General features: G+C 39.0%; 2 long non-coding RNA genes across 2 annotated transcripts; both read left to right on the forward strand.

Moving 5' to 3' along the window:
* The first annotated feature begins 9066 nt into the window (after nucleotides 1-9066).
* LOC308402609 lies at nucleotides 9067-10185 on the forward strand. Its single transcript, XR_013972781.1, has 3 exons — nucleotides 9067-9175; nucleotides 9770-10035; nucleotides 10152-10185. It is a non-coding gene; the product is annotated as an uncharacterized lncRNA (long non-coding RNA).
* Nucleotides 10186-17540: 7355 nt separating this feature from the next.
* Nucleotides 17541-20537, forward strand: LOC308403122. The gene is made up of 4 exons (XR_013972863.1): nucleotides 17541-17649; nucleotides 18244-18509; nucleotides 19588-19674; nucleotides 19795-20537. It is a non-coding gene; the product is annotated as an uncharacterized lncRNA (long non-coding RNA).
* Nucleotides 20538-20929: the final 392 nt, after the last annotated feature.

Raw genomic sequence — 20929 nt, forward strand, 5'->3', positions numbered from 1 at the left:
CAGCCTAAAACCTTTCATGTTTAATGCTTAATTTTTCCTGGTGTAAATTGAATGCTGGCCATTGCTATTGAAGATCTTCAGTGAAAGGGCAAAAGCACCGTACCAGCTATTCCAAAGCTGACGTGGCACTGAATGATAATGCAATTTGGCTCATTGTTCCAATAGTCATTACAGCTATTTCCATAATCTGTTGGGCTGAATGGGCAGGCGATGAGGTCCAACATTATTATGAATTAAAGCAGTGATCATTTATACATCTTATAGTTATTCCATTAACAGTTGCTGTGGAGAGTGCTAAGCCAGGCTGAACCCATTGACATAGATTTTCTATGGCCTCATTTAATACAGAGCTTCAGCAACGCATCAGCCCCTCAGAGATCTAAGCCCAGCTGTGTCGAGTGTGTGCGTGCGTGCGTGTGAAAATAGTGTGCGCATAGTTCATCCAAATTGGTTTGTTCTCTCTTCCTTTCATTCTCTGTCTCACACACAGCGAGCCTCGAATGACTGCAAAAAAAAAAGACCCTCCAAAAATGTTTGAATTTCAAATCAGCATTAATAGTTCATTAGCCTGAAATAAGGTCTCCTGTGTGTCGATCTGTCCTCTCATCGGGGGATTGTGTGTTTATTTATGCTGTACGGTGCAGCATACGCTCTACAGTTGCAGACATCAAACAGCTGGCTGTGTGCAGTGTGTCTCTGTAGCTCCATATTCCAGCATGCCCCAGTGTGCAGTGATAGAGCTCCGTTCTGCTATGGGACCAGCGAGGGCCAAATGAGTAAGTAGTCCAATTAAGAGCTCTTAAATAAATTACAGTGTAAGCTGGTAAACACATAACAACAACACTGTTTAATTCCTCTATTTATACAGTGAATCGCAGGCAGTGATGGCAAAGGGAACAACAATACTACCACCACCGTCTCTGGAAACTGAATGTAATCAATAAATTACCCAATTCACAAGGTTTACTTATTGCCATTATTGAGTGAAAATAAAGTGTACGTGTCAACCTTTCGGCCGTGTGGCATGTACACGCCGTCTACACCATTGTCTGCTTAAGGTCAGGTTGATGTCAAAGAAATGGATGACTGTCAAATCCGAACATCTAATAACGCATCTAATCAATACATCTCTGAAGGAAAAAAAGTCAAGTAAAGCACCAGAGAAATGCTCTGTACACGTTAATTCTGTGTTTTGAGAACTTGATCTTCAGAGTGGAAAACCTGTTTGTGAATTAGGCAAGGCATCATTGAGGTATACTTTTAAAATCATATCAAGAAAAGGAGCTGGGCTGAACCAGCTGTTAATTCAGGTTTTTTGCCGAGCAAAGGTACGGTCGTGCATATTCGTAAACGGGGCCAATAAACTGCTTCTTTAGCAGGCTAAGCATGTGCTTGAAAAGTGGTCCTCCAGATTTGTTTTTGACACTCTTTTCAATGAATTATGTGACAGATTGTGTGATCAATATGCTTTCCATTTGGCGGATTAAATGCACAGCACTGCGAACAGCTGAAATACCAAACTATGTTCTGCCTTTAAAAAGCCTGAAAACAGGACAAGGATCATTGTCCAATTTACACCCACCCGTGTTTGCTTAACTGCAAATAATTGTGTGGCTTTTTGACTTTCAGAACTCTTGCGCTCTCGTCTTCAGCTCCATCCCTTGTTCTCTCTTTTTTTTTTAAACTCCACTCCCTCTCCACCCCTCCTTTGAATCGAACCGCTGTCTTAGCTGGCTACCATTTGTGGTCGATACCTTGTTACCACAGAGAAATCAATTATCTCAACCAAGCAGCAGGGGAAAGAGGCAATAATGAAAGAATGCACCTCCTTCCCAGACGATGGCAATGGTCATTAAATATGAATTTATCATTGGTTGAGGAGATTTATGTTGCGTGATGTGGGCACAGAGTTCGTGCTCGCTTTGCCGCAGAAGTTCTGGTTACAAGTGTTAATGGAAACGTTCGCAGACTGATGTTCAACCAAATATTTGATTATTATAAGCCGGCCTGCGCGTTTTGATGACATTTTTCAACGAAATAAGCGGGAGACGTGCTGGAAAATGAAACACAAGTATTATATAGCATTTGCATGCCGCAATATTATCATGGCATTCATGAAAACTCCAGGTTCTTTCCAGTGATGTCTCAGTGCTACTCACTCACGTGACAGTGGAGATGGTGGTGATGGCTGACTTATGGGTGGGCATGCCTACAATACCTGCCTGTTTGGGTCTGTAATGAGCCGTTCTGACTTGACTGACAGGTGGTGCAAGAATTGGAGGCACTGCCATCACCACAGCCGGAGAAAAAAAGTGCAAATGAGAGAGAAAGAAGAACGAAGCAGAGAGGGAAAAATGTGTAATTCGGGCTTGCTCTTAAGGCAGCAATAAATTCCATTTTAATGGGGCACCACAAGCAGTAGCAAGCACTCAGCAGTCTGTTGTGTTTGATGCCAAACTGTGCAGAATAAACAGATTTGCTGTGCAGCTGGTCCAAACACACACTTTCTCTCTGTCTCTGTCTCTCTGACTCGCTCTGTGCCCATCTTTTCCACCTTACATTCTCACAAATCTCCATGCCACACGCACACACACCACCTCTTCTTCCTCATTCCCTTGCTACCTCTCCATCTCTTCTCCTCCCCTCCCCTGCGTGGACGCACAAGAATTAGACAAATCATCACAAAAAGATGGCAACTGTGCTTTGATTTATTTTCTTCCACTTAACTGAGTACTCATCTCCAGCTGTCACGCACATATTCAAGGCAGAATATTTGTTTTAAGAGGGAAAGGAGTGAGCTGCACGCCACTAATGAGAAACAACATGTCACATCAGGCTCATTTCTTTCGCAGAAGACGAATTGTCGGTCATCCTGACCGATTTTATGGTAGACAAAGTTGCACATGATATACGCACACTCTGTATTTGAAGTCGGCATTGCACACTAACCAAATTGTAGGCGATGGTTTGCAAAAAATAGAGCTGGTTGCCAAGAGTGCTTTGAAAACCCTGAGAAACATTTTACGCTAAATAATATTAAATATACTGAGGCATCTGTTTAGTATGCTGGCTAAAAGCAGTCCCTCAAATACCTGCTACGTTGATATATGTGGTTCCTGCCAGCTGAATGACAGTGTAAGCACTAGTGGATACATCCAGACACACACACCTGCACACCTATGACTTCTGTTTCTATTGTTTCCACGATAAATGTATTGTTTTTCAAAAACCAGCTCTGTGTGCAAACACACACTAAAATAACTGTACGTGTGCTGCTGGATCCTTCTGCGTGCCCTCCTGCACCAGTGCATCTGAATACATTTAACTGAATGTGAAAGTGTGTGTGCACAGGTGCATGATATGAAATATTGGGAGACGGCGGTATGCATGAAAGGCTCAGTGTTTGCTAGTGAATGTGTGCAGTGACCATGTGTGCAGTGTGTGTGCCTCTGCCTCTGATTTTGGGATTGTTTTTTTCTGCATGGATGGACACAGCTATAAATACCGTATGATATACTTGTATCTTTCAAAGCCACACAGCCCAAAATCATCTTTTATTTATTTTTTTGGTAGTGCTCTCACTCTAGTCATGAGTGAGAGCACTACCAATCACCAATTGGTTTTGCCAGGTTAGTTAAAGTTGAGCCTTAGCAGCATGACGGTATGATTTTTTGATTAAAAAGGAAACCTGTAAACATGTAATATCAAAAATACAAAGACATTGGATCACTGTTTTAGTCATTTGAAAAGCGTCTTTTCCCCAAAATTCTGGCACTAACTACAACCCAATGCAACTTATGTTCCTCTTGGCCACTAGAATGCACTGTTGCCTCCTGTAATCCACTTGCATGTCACGAAGCAGTGCTGCTCTGTCTGAACACACCCATTAATTTCACCCATCTCCACATCTCTATCATGTAGGACTCCCATGTGGTTGTTAGGAGGATATGGGAGTGGTACAGCATTGTCAGTATTTGTATCATTTGCAGCACTCAAGCTTTAATTTGAAATGATAAAGTATTGCTTTGACAGTGGCAGTCTACTCAGGTGACATATATTAGCATTTTCCTCCCAAGCATTTCACCTCTGGGGAAAATTAAATTGGCTGGATCAGAGTTCATACATAAATGTAAGCTTAACAGGCGTCAGTGTATGTAGGAGCCCCATCACATGTGTAATTCACATGTACCTTGTTACAGCTTCGCCCTGAGGTTGACAGGCGGTGGCTGATCCTGCATATGATGACACAAGTTTTTGCATACCACTACATTTTGGGTAGAAGGTTATGCCAGTCAAATGTGCAATCTTTGTTATGTAAGCTTAAAAACACTGAGATAGCATTTCCACATTTTGAAAGACAAAATATAAGAGTGCTATGATTAGTCATGGTTAGATGACAACATGGATAATGCTATACTCAGCCACATCTTTTCCACTGGTATACCTGGAGGTTTGATATGAACTAAGTTTGTACAATAGGACACCAGATATGCTTTTACTTACAAAAGTGTTACCTGTCTAACGCCTACTTAGTTTTTTTACCGTTAAAAAATTAACTGTCAGCAATTAAAATCGGAGACATCACAGACTTTAACAGCAGAACAGGTTGTGTCTAATGTAATCGTGTTTTCCTCTTTGGCTCCCTGTATTTTCTTGCTGCTGAGGCAGTTCAGTAGTACAAACCCGTACAAAACTGTACACTCAACTTATCTCCATTGGTGCTGATACTAGCTTGTTCATCCCAAACTGCAGCATGTATGACAAAGAATACCAAACAGACTGCTTTGGAGCCTCGGGGCTTATAGAGAGACAGACAGTAAAGTCAGTGCTTGTTAGCTTGTTAACTGGTTAGTCTGTGGATATTACTGTGGATGTTGCATGGGTGAGTCACACACTCTTTAGGGCCTGTTAGTGCCAATAATGGTTTCGAATTTTCAGCATTTTAATGATGTAAAACATACTGTATACAAGTCAGTGCGTAGTTTGTTTTATACAGTTATTTAAACAGTATAGAATAGATCATACAACCTATAGACCATAGGTGTCAAACTCTGGCCCGTGGGCCAAATTTGGCCCGCAGCCTAATTACATTTGGCCCGCGAAGCCATACCAAATTACTATTAGAGCTGGCCTACTGGTATTATACAGCTAATATATATATTGTTTAGTATAAAGCTTTGCTTGTTCCATATTCAGTTTTCCAGCAAAACGTATTTGAGTCCATAAGAAAAGATTCATTCTTATATCTGGAGGAAAAAAATTTTTTTCAATAAATATTAATGTTAGCCCGCGACTTTGTTCCAGTTTTGAATTTTGACCCACTGTGTATTTGAGTTTGACACCCCTGCTGTAGACTCACTACGATAGCCAGGTGCCCTGACTCTGGTAGCTCTGAAGATGCTGATTGGTCAGAAGCTGCCTTCTCCTTTTAAACAAAATAAACTTTGGGTGGAAAAATGATTGAAAATTCTTTAAAGCTGCATATTCAACAGACAGTTGTCTATTGTCAGTTTTTTGTGGGATTTCCTGTGTGTGTGTTTTACACAGACTATTCTATGTTGTAACACTCAACAAATGCATAATTCCTTTTAATTAAAACATATCTATGAAATGCATCTTCGATTTAGTTTCAGCTTGTAGTAATATGTTAGCACGTATTTAATTTCATTTCACAGTCCCTAATTTCCAAGAGCTGTTACTGTTGCCACAGCTTTATTTCATTTTACTATTACATTATAACAGGCTTCTTCTTCTCTGTGTAAAGGACTTAGGTAAAATATGTCTCATGGGAAATTTATCTTTCTATCCATTATTTAGTGCTGTTTGTGATTTTTAAAAAAAAAGTTTTCCATATTCACCTGGTGTTGTTAGGAAACTGTATACTGTACGTTCAAAGAGAATGACCGTGAAACACCAGCTACACTGTCTGTCAGCTGTGCAGCCTAACACTGGGTGTTGAAACACAATGAACAAAACACTTCTGTGCTCCATCTCTTCTCTCAAAGAGTTTCATGTGTTTACATGGAAATCACTGCCATTGAGAATGCAACCCATCAGTTGGTTTCTCACATGGGCAAACATCTGTTGCTTTTCAATTGGCAATCAAGTCTTTGGGAATAAAAGCACCAGTTCAATTTTTTTTCTTTTCCATACCCTTTTCATTTTTTCTTTATTTTAACTGTACATGCGATGGATGGAGGTGTATTTGGTGACAAAGCTGCTGAAGGATATCAAGGCTGGGTTCTTAATGCCAGGTGATACTGCATACTGCTCTGCAAAAACTTTTGCCTGAATCTTGCCATCGCATTGCAGACAGATTATAACAATAGGATGGGCAAAGTCTATATTCCCTCTTTCTACTACCCACTATGAAGCATGCGCACCCTCTTCAAATTGTTGACTTATGTAGCGAGTGTGTTTACCTCAGTGACAGGACAAGATTTTTTTCATTGAAGACATTTTTTTGTTGCAAAAAGTGCTGGTTTCGGTTTGATATTGTATATTTATATAGAGCAGTAATACTACTGCATTACTCTGCTACAGTCACACATTATTTATTCAAAGGTAAGTCAGTTGTCTTTAAAGCCATGAAGGAGTCTTTTGAACACAACTAGCTTTGAATGCAGTAATGAAGATATGTCTGGATTTGCATGCAAGCATACTTTTAAGAATTGCATGCAAGTGATTGCAGAAGGAAAACAAAAATCCCTTAAGGCTGCAGCATTATAGCTGTATTAGTATAAAACTAATTTTGTATTTTTAGAGCTTTTCAAAACTGTGAAATATTAAATCTGTTCCATCAGTGATATAAATGGCAACATTTCAATAATAAAATGAAAATGACATCTTGGCTTGAGGCTGGAACCTGGAGAAAGTATATTGAGTACTCAAATTAAAAGGATTTGTGCTGTAGGGGAGTATAAGTAAATGTGCTCAATAAATCTGTTGAATTCTTTTGATCAAGATCATTCTTGCGTGATGTGTTTCTTTTTTCTTCTTTTCGCTGATGGTTCCAGTAGATGAGAAGTAGGTGATCAGTCAAATCATTATGACTCTTCCCCATGGCCCTTGGCTTTCCATTCCCAATTTCATTGCTGAGATATGTGGGTATTTGTTGATAAAGTCTTAGTTTGGATCACAGTCCAGAAGGAGAAGCTGACCAAATGACTGAACGGCAAAAGTCTCTGCAACCAGAACAGTGTGTCATGGATCGCTGTGTGGCAGGCAGGAGGAGGACCCAAATTGCAAAACTCACAGACTCGGGGATGAACTCAAAAATCACAGCTTTAATGCTGGAGAGGCAGAACGTAGGAAATACAAAACTAAACTGGGAAAACTAAATACAAAGCTCGCCAAGGAACAGGGAGGAACACACACACAACATGAGGGAGAATGTGACACAGAACCGAGGGAGACGCAGACATAAATACACAGAGGGTTAACGAGGGAAGTGGGAGCACAAGGGGAACACAGGTGACACTGATAGTCATAACAAGACACGGCAAGAGTGAACGCAACACTGACGGGAGACGGGCAAAGTAAAACAGGAAGTACAGAGGTTCAGACAGGAGGAGAGAGAGCACGGGGAAAACACAGACATAACGGGCTGGGGAAAACAGAATAAAACACAAGGAGAGACGAGGGCTCACAGATACACAGGGGCACACAGGAGGTAACCAAATAAGGAACATTTTAACTAAATAATCCTAGGAACCAAGGCATAACTAGGGAATAAAATACAAAACACACAAAAACTGAGAATACTGGGCCCACATGGCCCAGGACCATGACATGACCCCCCCCCCTCAAGGGCTGGCAGCCCGACAGCCCAAACCCGCGAACAAAACAAGAAAAACAGAAAACAACCCACCCGGGGCGGGAGGCGGGGGACCAGGACGGAGGGACCAGAACAGGGAACAAAACAATCGACAGAAAACACAGGAGCACAAGACAATAGTCCAAAGAAAGTTCAGGGGGTCGGCCTGGAGGGCGGCAACACAACAGGCCACGTCCTCTCGTATCTGGAGGCCGGTCGTGCAGAAGGCAGCAGTGGTGCAGTTCAGGAGGCCGACCCGGAGCCTGCGGGCACAAGAGTTCAAGGGTCACACGGTCGGGGGGCCAACCAGGCGGGCGACACAGGTGATAGAGCCGGTCAGGAGGCCAGCCGTGCGAAAGGCAACTGCGGCGGCGAAGGTGACGACGGAGCAGTTCAGGGGGCCGACCGCGCGGAAGGCAGTGGCGGCGGCGAAGGAGACGGAGCAGTTCAGGGGGCTGGCCGTGCGGAAGGCAGCGGCGGCTCTCCAGTGTCAGGCGTACTGGCCGAGGCCCGGTGGGCACAGGACCAGACGAGGTGGGACCAGGCGAAGGCGATGCGGGGACCGGACCAGGCGTAGCAGAAGCAGATGCAGAGGCTGGACCAGGCGTAGCAGAAGCAGATGCTAGAGCTGGACCAGGCGAAGACGAGGCTGAGGCTGAGGCTGAGGCTGGACCAGGCGAAGGCGATGCCGAAGCCGGACCAGGCGATGGCAAGGATGCAGCAGAGGCCGGACCAGGCGACGGCGAGGATGCAGACTCTGATGAAGCTGGACTAGGCAACTGCGTGGGCGGAGACACGGCGGCCGCAGCTGGTGTGGATGAGGCTGCTGGTGGCTGAACGGGCCCCTCGGACCCTCCAGCGCAGAAATACTGCCACGATCCCAATGGAGACTTGGTAGGGTTGTGGACACCATAACAGACAAAGATGGACTTGTGAGAAAGGTCAAAGTAACCTTTGCAGACAGAAACCTTAGTAAAAGGGGTGAACGTTTGCATAAGATGTCTACAGTGGAATGCCCAGTTCATAAGTTGGTTCTATTGTTAGAAAGTTGTGAAAAGCAAGATGCACTAAGCAGTTAAAATGCAATGAAAATTTGTTGTTGCATATACAAAGGTATTATCATTGTTAAGTTACCTGTTTAGAAATTATTTGTGTTTTATTTTGTTTGTAACAGCAAATAATTTGGTGGGAGTGTAACGGCGGATATGTAAAGCTAGCGCATATTCACGCAATATAACATTTGTGTACAAAAAGACGGAAGAAAACGGAAAACTAATGCTAACGGAGAAAAGGGAGAGAAGAATATGGTTAAATTGTACAAAGACGAATGGTTCTAGCTACAGTCGACAGGGGAACAAGGTTTGTAATGTATATGATTTAATTTGAGCAATCTGAAATGCATAATATGTATTATATAGTTTAATAGAAAACGGTTAGACCAGCGTAATGAGCAGTTTAGATGGTGTTACATGAATAATATGGTAATTGTTTTATTTGTTTGTCTAGCTCTTACGTTGGTTCGTTGTCTGATACACGGCAAGGAATAATAAAGGTCATTCAACAACCATCAGTTCTGGCCTTCTCAGTTCGACTGGATGCTACAACCTGAATATCAAAATTCTTGCAATAAACATTTTTACCTTTGTCCTTTACAAAATCACAACTGTAGACTGAAATCTGCTGACAACATTGATTGACAAACAAAATGAACTTCTTGCTGTTGCAGATCAATTTATAGCAAATTTGACCAGCCTGGTTCAAGACCTTAACAAATTGGTTCTCTGTTGAGTTTGTGACCATTTTAAACTGCATAAAGAATGAAGTCTTTAAAAGGCGGGTGGGTATTTATGCAAATGGATTATAAATTAAGTAAAAAGATAAATGTGATTAATCAACTATGTACAGAAACATAATTTTCGAAACTAAAATTACATCGGAATTTAATCTTTCCAGAGGCTGACTCATCAACATAAAACCACAATGAAAACACTTCCTCAAATCAAGAGCAGCTTTTTCTTTAGAAAATAACGTCAAGGCAACTCGTCACATTTGAGAAACAACAGATGCCAGGGCACAGAAACTGAGGCACGACTAACCCATCTCACTGTAAGTTAACCTCATGGCGGAAGAATTAGAGCTTTCTGAGTATTCCACCATACATGACCTTGGGGGAAAAAAGGTCAAAACTGGAACAAGCAGCATCAACTCTGCTCAATCAGGTAAGAATATGAGAAAAATGCAAACTAAAAAAGAAACAGTCACGATTTTGAAGTAATCAGAAAGCTGTCTCACTATTGTGAATGTACTATGTATTTATCTGTTTTTGTGTTTACAGAAAGAAGACTCCTGAGGATGGGGATTGTAACTTTAGGAGTATTGTGTATCTTACAAGCCATCCTCAATATCTCCCTCTACCTTGCCGGTAAGTTGTGAACACAAATATATATTTATAATGGAAAATAAATGTATCATAAGTACTGTAACATGTTTTCTGATGGAAAGTATAAAAAATATGACCCCAAAATTATGTTTATTTCCAGTTTATTCAAAAGAGGATATCAATCAGTTTCCTTGCAACACCTCTGTGATAGAAGACATGTGCCAGACCGAGCAATTTCAGTCGAATTCAACCCACTTATGTTCCTGCTGCAACAACCTGCTGCAAAGCCTACTGAGAGAAAGAGACCTCTTGCAAGACAAAATCAGTCAGTTTAGCAGAGGTAAACCTGGAGATGTTGACGATATGCAGATCTTTGGATCTGGTTCCAATTCTTTCGATTTCTTGTTAGTTTGAAGATGAACGCAGACAACATTCAGGAATTTGAAACAAGTCATTTAAGTCAGACGACTGCATCCATTTACACACTTTGAAATCTCTGGTACAAAAACAACAGCCAACCACATTTTAATTAGATATATATTTTGAAAGAGTCAAGCAGTGATTAACAGTTGCACTCAGGTAAATACTTTTATTATATTGTTGCATATTTAATGCAAAATTTATTATGTACATATATTAATACTTTGCTAATGGATAAAAAAAAATGACATGCCATTTTAGTAATATGATAAAATGTATTGAATGGTTGTGTATGTGAAAGATGACGTTTTTAGTGACAACATGTGCTCAGTTTAGGTTTTGGCTGGTGGTGTATTCAGAAACCCAAAGAACAGATGCTTCTACCAGTAGGTGGTAGAGACCCGACCCAAGCTGTGTTAAAGAATATTGGATTTGCATGTATGTGTGGCCAACAAACACACTAAATAACAGCAAAAAACAATGTTGACTATTTTGTACTAGCAGAATTTAGAAAGTGTTTTTAATGGAACTTGCTATATCAACTTTAAATGTTATTGTTACTCTGAATGATGATAATTAATTTTTTTTTGTTTTCACATAACTGAAATTTTGTATAATAATGAGTTTTCAATGGCCGCTCAATTGACAACAGTCTTATATTTGATATAATTTAGCTTATATTTAGCTTGATTTTATGTTTATCTCTGAGACATGGCAGCATGAAGTCTCACATCTTTTAGAGCTATGCACTGCAGACTGTTCATTTTTCTGTGAACTTCAGATCTCTGGACGAGAAGGTGGAACAGCTGTGATTTTTAAAAAGACATTTTTATGCCAGATGATCTCTTCGAGCTGTTACAGCTCTTTTGAGATAATTATGATCAAAACTGGAAGAGATCAACCGATGTATGGTATTTCAATTTATGGTCCACCTGGGTCTGCAGCATCTTTTCTGTCAGACTTCTGCTATTAAGTTGGGCAAGGTCATCTTTGTTGGGGACTTCAACATTCGTGCAGAGGACCCATCAAATAGTACCACTAGGAATTTCCTGAGCATTATGGACTCTTAAACTTTTAAACTTTTTCCCAAGTTTGTATTAGGTACAGGCGCTTTATTGATAGCTATCGTTTCTAAGTTTTCTTTTTAATTTCATAACTTTTTGTGACCATGTTGAGCTCCTTGTTAAGTCTTGTATTGAACCCTGATAGCCACTTTTATTCAGATCGCTCCTCACAAAACCAGAGTAGTCATTGCTCTGTCAGTTCCTGCACACCCTGGTTAGATAATCAAACTTGTGATCTTCGACATTCCCGTCAAAGAGCAGAACATCTGTGGAAGCACGGGTCTAAGTTTCCATCACAAATACTTTGTAGAGCTTCTTCACACATATAATGAGTCAGTGAAAGAGGCTAGATCCTCTTATTTCAATAATCTCATACATTTCCATAAGAATAATCCAAGGGTATTATTTGAGACTATCAACAGGATTGTTTCCCCTCCAACCCAGCATGCTATGTTCTTTTCTGACGATGATTGCAATACATTTCTCAATCACTTTGTAAATAAGATGATGGGCTTAAGATCCAAAATCTCCTCAAGTAGCTTCCCTTATGATGGTCCTCAGTGCCCTGGGTCATTTACTTTTCTTTCCCTCCAATTACACTTAATGACTTAACTACAGTAATAGGTAAAATGAAATTCTTGTCATGCTCCTTAGATACATTACCTGCTTTTCTCCTGTCTTGGACTCACCAGCATTGGTCCCACATTGCTGTCTATCATGTGGAACTGAGGCAAAGTTATGTTCCATCGTATTTTAAATATGTTGAATGTTCATCCCAACTTTACTGGTAATTATTGGCCTATTTTCAAAATTGTCACTTATTTTTTTTTTTTTTTTTTTTTTTTTTTTTTTTTTTTTTTTTTTTTTTTTTTTCAAATGACATCAGAAACAGCAGTATGCGACATTACGTGATGGCAGAGCTTCAGTTCATCCTTTGTCATTTTTTTTTTTTTTTTTTTTTTTCCTTTTAATAAATAGGACAGGGGGAATGAATGAGAGAGAGAGGGGGAGAGAAAGAAAGAAAACCAAAGGGGAGAAGAGACGGTGAGAAGGAGGGGGAAGAGAGACAAAAAAAAAAAAAAAAAAAAAATTGTCACTTATAAGCAAATTATTAGAAAAACTTGTAGAAAATCAGTTCAGATCTTTACTATGCAAATTAAAGATTTGTTACCTTTTTCAATCTGGCTTTCAAAAGCAGCGCTCCACTGAGATCGCCCTCTTGAAGGTTTATAATAATCTTTTAATGGCTTCTGATGCAGGGAATTGTTCTGTAATCATATTGCTTGATCTCAGTGCAGCCATTGATACAATTGATCATAAAATCCTACTTAATATGCTGAATGTTCTGGCTGGTGTATCTGGCTCTGCCTTAGACTGGTTTTCTTCTTACTTATCTGACAGGACCTTCTCTGTTAGAACAAACAAGTTCACCTCTATCATAGCCTCCCTAACCTGCAGGGTTCCACAGGGTTCAGGTTTGCATACATTATTTTCTTTCTAGGTGCTTCTTCTTTCTCGCTGGCATTTTTCAATCTTTTAGTGACATTTCTTATCATTTCTGTGCCGATGACAGTCTTTTAAGCCTCATTAGCTGGATAGGCTGTCCAGCTTAGTCCACTGGGTAACTCAGGTTACTGATTGGCTCTCTAGCAATTACCTTGTTTCAAACACTAACAAACCTTAGACCATGATTATAGCTCCTCCTGAACTACATTCTTAAATCAGTCGGGTTCTTGCTTCTTTTTGTTCAACTACTAACACCAACATTCAAAATCTTGGAGTAATATTTGAGTCTTCTTTGGGCCTTGACTTGCATATAAAATCTTTGTCTTGTTCCTGTTTCTTTCATTTAAGGAACATTTCAAAATTGCGACATATTGTCGCCTCAGCTGAGCTGGAAAAAATAGTTCTTGCATTTGTGTCATCGCATTTAGATTATTTTAATGCTCTGTTTACCAGCTTGGACAGATCCTCTCTGTCATGAGATTTTTAACATATATACGTTTATTTACTACTGTTTACTATAAGCTCATATTGATGTGTTCATATATTTCACAAATATGCTGTACTTTTCATTTTGTGCACACTGACATTTTAACTCTGTATGTTGATGAAGGCCAGAGACAGCGACAAGAGATTAAATCTCTAACAGCAGTTCCCGAAATTAGAGTACACTCATATGACCCCATACAAACGTACACACACTCAGTGACAGGAAGTTTTTAACAGAACATGTATTAAAGGAAGATGAAGGTATTTGCATATGCGATGTGTCTTATAAATAAAGAGCTATCGCCTGCACTCGGTGTGAGTGTCTCCTGAGAGCCGCTCACCCGTGCACGTTGCTATTTTAACAGAACTTGTCTGAGTGTCATTATTTCACCTGAATAATGTCTTGTTAATAAATAAAGTTAACCACGGACACTCTCTTTCACACCTCAAAGCTATTCAAAATGCTGCAGTCAGACTACTAACAAGTTCTAGCTAACAAGTTCAAATTACTCCTATTTTATATTCTTTATTGGCTCCCAGTAGATTTTAGGATTCGTTTAAAAATTCTTGTTTTAACATACAGAGCACTAAATGGCCAGGTCACAGATTATTTATCTCAGATTTTTACAAAATACACTGCTTCTTGTCGTCTCCATTCACAGACTCTGAATTTGTTGTTCCCCATACCTGACTAAAAACTAAGGGTGACAGACCCTTTGAGCTTGTGGCACCAAAGCTGTGGCACACTTTACCATCAAAACTACAATTAGTTGACTCTGTGCATTATTTTAAAAAGCAGTTAAAACTTTTTTCAAACAGGCCTTTTCCTGAGAATTTTTTATTGAATTATGTTTTACTTATTTTGAAACTAACAGTTTATTTTATTATATCTTATTTCATTTTTTTCACACTTAACCTCCTAAGACCCAAACTCTTTCATGGCATGCATTTTTAATTTTCTTGGCTATTTGGGCTGATTAGGACCTGATGAATGTAAAAACCAAAAATTACATGTTTGTTTTTTTTAACCTGATTTTTGTTTCCATATATGAGGACATTCGCTTTACATTTTGATAGAACAGTGGAAGTACAACACCCTCGTAAGTGGATATCAGGCCCTTGTAGAGCAAAATTAGTATTTTGGTCTAGACAACCCAAAATGTGATGTCCACATATGTGGACGCCAGGTCCTGGGAGTTTAATGTTCATGTTTATTTTAGCCTTTTGTGTACACCACTTTGTGATTGCTTGTCTGATTGCTTGCGCTTAATAAACACACTTTACATACTTGTGAAGTATGTAAAGTGTGTTTTTGATGGGTTTTTTGTGAATAAAATTTGGGGTTGTGAGATTTGCAAATCTTTAAATTCAGCTTTTATTTACATTTTACTCGGCATCCCTTTTTTTCAGAATAGGGTTGATAATCTTCTTCTGTGTTGCCAACAAACCTTGAAATCATCAAGTCTTTCTTTGATGATAATTTGGTCAAAGTTAAACTGACAGCAATGAGAACTACAGAGCATTCACTAATCACTTTTCATTAACACTGTTGGCTTTGTTTTAATTAGCTGTTCTGAATGACACCAGTGTTTCTGTCACACTGTGTTCCTGGCTTACACTATCCAACTGTTGTGTTTACCTTATACTGTACATCTGTTTTACATTTAGTTGTTAAGAATATTTTAAATGAGGACTTTTTTTTGCACAGGGTTATGTTAAAAGTTTTACATTTATTTATAAAACATATTTAGAGTATGTTAATTTGAATCATTTGCATATGTAAATACAATTTGCATGCATGTATACCTTTAAGAATTGCATGCAATCATGAGAGAAATCTGTGTTATGGCTATAAAAAGAATAAAAGAATATTGAAAAAAATAGTATGAAACAAATTTTTTTTAGAGCTTTTCAAAACTATGAAATGTTAAATCTGTTCCATCAGTGATATAAATGGCAACATTTCAATGATAAAATGAAAATCTTGGCTTGAGGCTGGAACTTGGAGAAAGTATATTGAGTACTCAAATTAAAAGGATTTGTGCTGTAGGGGAGTATAAGTAAATGTGCTCAATAAATCTGTTGAATTCTTTTGATCAAGATCATTCTTGCGTGATGCGTTTCTTTTCTTTCTTCTTTTCGCTGATGGTTCCAGTAGATGAGAAGTAGGTGATCAGTCAAATCATTATGACTCTTCCCCATGGCCCTTGGCTTTCCATTCCCAATTTCATTGCTGAGATATCTGGGTATTTGTTGATAAAGTCTTAGTTTGGATCACAGTCCAGAAGGAGAAGCTGACCAAATGACTGAACGGCAAAAGTCTCTGCAACCAGAACAGTGTGAGATCATAACATCACAAGTATGTGTAAGTCTCTGTGACCGTCTCACAAGGTTCTCATCCTGGTCACATGCTGTCGGTGCCATAGCACGTCTCAAACGTTTCCTACTCAGAGACAAATCAAAGTCACTCAGCACTGTAACTGAAAGACAAAATGCTGAAATGATGATTATCAAAAACTTACAAGGACTAACATTTTCAGATGAGATAAAGAGATTAAGCAAAGGAAAGGCACTACATGAGAGCAACAAAATGTACAACTTGGATCCTTTCTTGGACGAAGACAATGTGCTCAAGGTGGGAGGAAGGCTACAACACTCATCGCTTCCTAACACATTCAAACATCCAACTGTCATTCCAAGAGACCATCATATTACAAAACTCATAATCGCTCACTGTCACGAAAGAATAAATCATCAAGGAAAGAGCTTCACAATGAACGAAATACGGTCCAGCGGTTATTGGATTCCCAAGCTAAGTCAAACAGTATCAGACTACATCCGTCAGTGTGTGACATGTCGGAGACTAAGGAGAGCTGTGGAAGGACAAAAAATGAAAGATCTCCCCACAGAAAGAGTCGAACGCTCTCCGCCTTTCACATACTGTGGTATGGATGTTTTCGGCCCGTTCCTAACCAAACAAGCAAGAAAAGAAAAGAAAAGCCACGCAGGTGGAGTATGGGAACGACAAATTCGGACTGTGAGAAACGTCCTCAACGCCACACTTGCTCTCGCAAAGAGACGACTCACCGATTCATCACTCAGAACCTTTCTCTATGAAGCAGCTGCAATAGTAAACAGCCGCCCGTTGACGACAGACAATCTCAATGATCCAAACAGTTTGAAACCAATAACTCCAAATCATCTCCTAACTATGAAAACCACAACAGCTTTGCCTCCTCCAGGACAGTTTGTTAAAGAGGATCTGTACGCTCGGAAGCAATGGCGTCAGGTACAATACCTAACGGAGCAATTTTGGAGCAGATGGAAGAGAGAATATCTTCACAACATCAGGGTTCGGCAGAGATGGCATGCTGCTAAAAGGAATATGCAAGTAGGTGACATAGTGATGGACAAGGAAGAAATACTGCCACGATCCCAATGGAGACTTGGTAGGGTTGTGGACACCATAACAGACGAAGATGGACTTGTGAGAAAGGTCAAAGTAACCTTTGCAGACAGAAACCTTAGTAAAAGGGGTGAACGTTTGCATAAGATGTCTACAGTGGAACGCCCAGTTCATAAGTTGGTTCTACTGTTAGAAAGTTGTGAAAAGCAAGATGCACTAAGCAGTTAAAATGCAATGAAAATTTGTTGTTGCATATACAAAGGTATTATCATTGTTAAGTTACCTGTTTAGAAATTATTTGTGTTTTATTTTGTTTGTAACAGCAAATAATTTGGTGGGAGTGTAACGGCGGATATGTAAAGCTAGCGCATATTCACGCAATATAACATTTGTGCTTTTATTTTGGTAACTTCCTGTGTGACCGGAAGTGAATGGTTTAATGGTAAACAACTTGATGTACAAAAAGACGGAAGAAAACGGAAAACTAATGCTAACGGAGAAAAGGGAGAGAAGAATATGGTTAAATTGTACAAAGACGAATGGTTCTAGCTACAGTCGACAGGGGAACAAGGTTTGTAATGTATATGATTTAATTTGAGCAATCTGAAATGCATAATATGTATTATATAGTTTAATAGAAAACGGTTAGACCAGCGTAATGAGCAGTTTAGATGGTGTTACATGAATAATATGGTAATTGTTTTATTTGTTTGTCTAGCTCTTACGTTGGTTCGTTGTCTGATACACGGCAAGGAATAATAAAGGTCATTCAACAACCATCAGTTCTGGCCTTCTCAGTTCGACTGGATGCTACAACCTGAATATCAAAATTCTTGCAATAAACATTTTTACCTTTGTCCTTTACAAAATCACAACTGTAGACTGAAATCTGCTGACAACATTGATTGACAAACAAAATGAACTGCTTGCTGTTGCAGATCAATTTATAGCAAATTTGACCAGCCTGGTTCAAGACCTTAACAAATTGGTTCTCTGTTGAGTTTGTGACCATTTTAAACTGCATAAAGAATGAAGTCTTTAAAAGGCGGGTGGGTATTTATGCAAATGGATTATAAATTAAGTAAAAAGATAAATGTGATTAATCAACTATGTACAGAAACATAATTTTCGAAACTAAAATTACATCGGAATTTAATCTTTCCAGAGGCTGACTCATCAACATAAAACCACAATGAAAACACTTCCTCAAATCAAGAGCAGCTTTTTCTTTAGAAAATAACGTCAAGGCAACTCGTCACATTTGAGAAACAACAGATGCCAGGGCACAGAAACTGAGGCACGACTAACCCATCTCACTGTAAGTTAACCTCATGGCGGAAGAATTAGAGCTTTCTGAGTATTCCACCATACATGACCTTGGGGGAAAAAAGGTCAAAACTGGAACAAGCAGCATCAACTCTGCTCAATCAGGTAAGAATATGAGAAAAATGCAAACTAAAAAAGAAACAGTCACGATTTTGAAGTAATCAGAAAGCTGTCTCACTATTGTGAATGTACTATGTACAGGGAGTGCAGAATTATTAGGCAAGTTGTATTTTTGAGGAATAATTTTATTATTGAACAACAACCATGTTCTCAATGAACCCAAAAAACTCATTAATATCAAAGCTGAATGTTTTTGGAAGTAGTTTTTAGTTTGTTTTTAGTTTTAGCTATTTTAGGGGGATATCTGTGTGTGCAGGTGACTATTACTGTGCATAATTATTAGGAAACTTAACAAAAAACAAATATATACCCATTACAATTATTTCTTTTCACCAGTGAAACCAATATAACATCTACACATTCACAAATATACATTTCTGACATTCAAAAACAAAACAAAAACAAATCAGCGACCAATATAGCCACCTTTCTTTGCAAGGACACTCAAAAGCCTGCCATCCATGGATTCTGTCAGTGTTTTGATCTGTTCACCATCAACATTGCGTGCAGCAGCAACCACAGCCTCCCAGACACTGTTCAGAGAGGTGTACTGTTTTCCCTCCTTGTAAATCTCACATTTGATGATGGACCACAGGTTCTCAATGGGGTTCAGATCAGGTGAACAAGGTGGCCATGTCATTAGTTTTTCTTCTTTTATACCCTTTCTTGCCAGCCACGCTGTGGAGTACTTGGACGCGTGTGATGGAGCATTGTCCTGCATGAAAATCATGTTTTTCTTGAAGGATGCAGACTTCTTCCTGTACCACTGCTTGAAGAAGGTGTCTTCCAGAAACTGGCAGTAGGACTGGGAGTTGAGCTTGACTCCATCCTCAACCCGAAAAGGCCCCTAATAATTATGCACACCTGATATAGGGTGTTGATGTCATTAGACCACACCCCTTCTCATTACAGAGATGCACATCACCTAATATGCTTAATTGGTAGTAGGCTTTCGGGCCTATACAGCTTGGAGTAAGACAACATGCATGAAGAGGATGATGTGGACAAAATACTCATTTGCCTAATAATTCTGCACTCCCTGTATTTATCTGTATGTTTACAGAAAGAAGACTCCTGAGGATGGGGATTGTAACTTTAGGAGTATTATGTATCTTACAAGCCATCCTCAATATCTCCCTGCACCTTGCTGGTAAGTTGTGAACACAAATATATATTTATAATGGAAAATAAATGTATCATAAGTACTGTAACATGTTTTCTGATGGAAAGTTAAAAACAAATATGACCCCAAAATTATGTTTATTTCCAGTTTATTCAAAAGAGGATATCAATCAGTTTCCTTGCAACACCTCTGTGATAGAAGACATGTGCCAGACCGAGCAATTTCAGTCGAATTCAACCCACTTATGTTCCTGCTGCAACAACCTGCTGCAAAGCCTACTGAGAGAAAGAGACCTCTTGCAAGACAAAATCAGTCAGTTTAGCAGAGGTTTTGAAGATATGGAGATCTCTGGATCTGGTTCCTTTTTCTAAGAGGAAAATACATGAAAATTCTGCTAATTTTGACATGTTACCTGATATGATAAAACGTATTGAATGACTGTGTATGTGAAAGATGACACTTTTAGTGACAACAGGTGCTATCTATCTATCTATATACAAATACATATGCTTTATATACATACAAGAAATATATCTATTTATTTATACTATGTATTAAAAGGAATTCATAAAAAGTCGTACAAAATTTGTTTTTGTTTCATTTATGAGAAATATTGGGCCATGTCTTTACCACAACCCGAAGAGACAGAAAAAAAAGCTAGCTAAGATATTTTCTGGTGTTTTCGGTTGACTCACATCCTCTTATTTCAGTGGCTTTAATCCAACATGTTTTATGCGTAGGTTTTAGAAATGTTCTACTGTCAATGGTACAATGTATATTTATGGGCTTCCTATATTTCCTTTCATTGCATGTGAGAGTCTAATCCATAATAGTTTCTAAGTTTCTATAAGCCATGCTCTTCCTGCTAGCTCCTGCATAAACAATTGAAAGAGAATTTGTTACTGTGCTTTAATTGCTTAATTTGAATTATAAAATGAGGGTTTGTGCTTCTGTTCATATATTAAAGGCAACCTGAACACTTGGGAAATAGCATGAGTGGAGTGGAGAGAAACTTTAATTTTAAAAAAGCACGTCCTTTGTTGTTGTCCAAGCCAAATACATGCATATAAATGAGGAGGGAAATAAAAATCATGACTTTTTAAATTATTATTTTTTTATTTTTAGGTAAACTGGCCACTCTGTAGACAATAGTCGGAATAAGAATGAGAATACTTTCTTTTATGATGCAATTTTAAACCCAATTTGCAAAAATATATAACTAAACAAATTACATTTACAGTTTCTCAATTTAAACATCTGAATATATTTTACTGTTTTATTG

The sequence above is a fragment of the Rhamphochromis sp. 'chilingali' genome (genome assembly GCF_963969265.1).
Source record: "Rhamphochromis sp. 'chilingali' genome assembly, chromosome: 9".
NCBI classification, from domain to species: Eukaryota; Metazoa; Chordata; class Actinopteri; order Cichliformes; family Cichlidae; genus Rhamphochromis; species Rhamphochromis sp. 'chilingali'.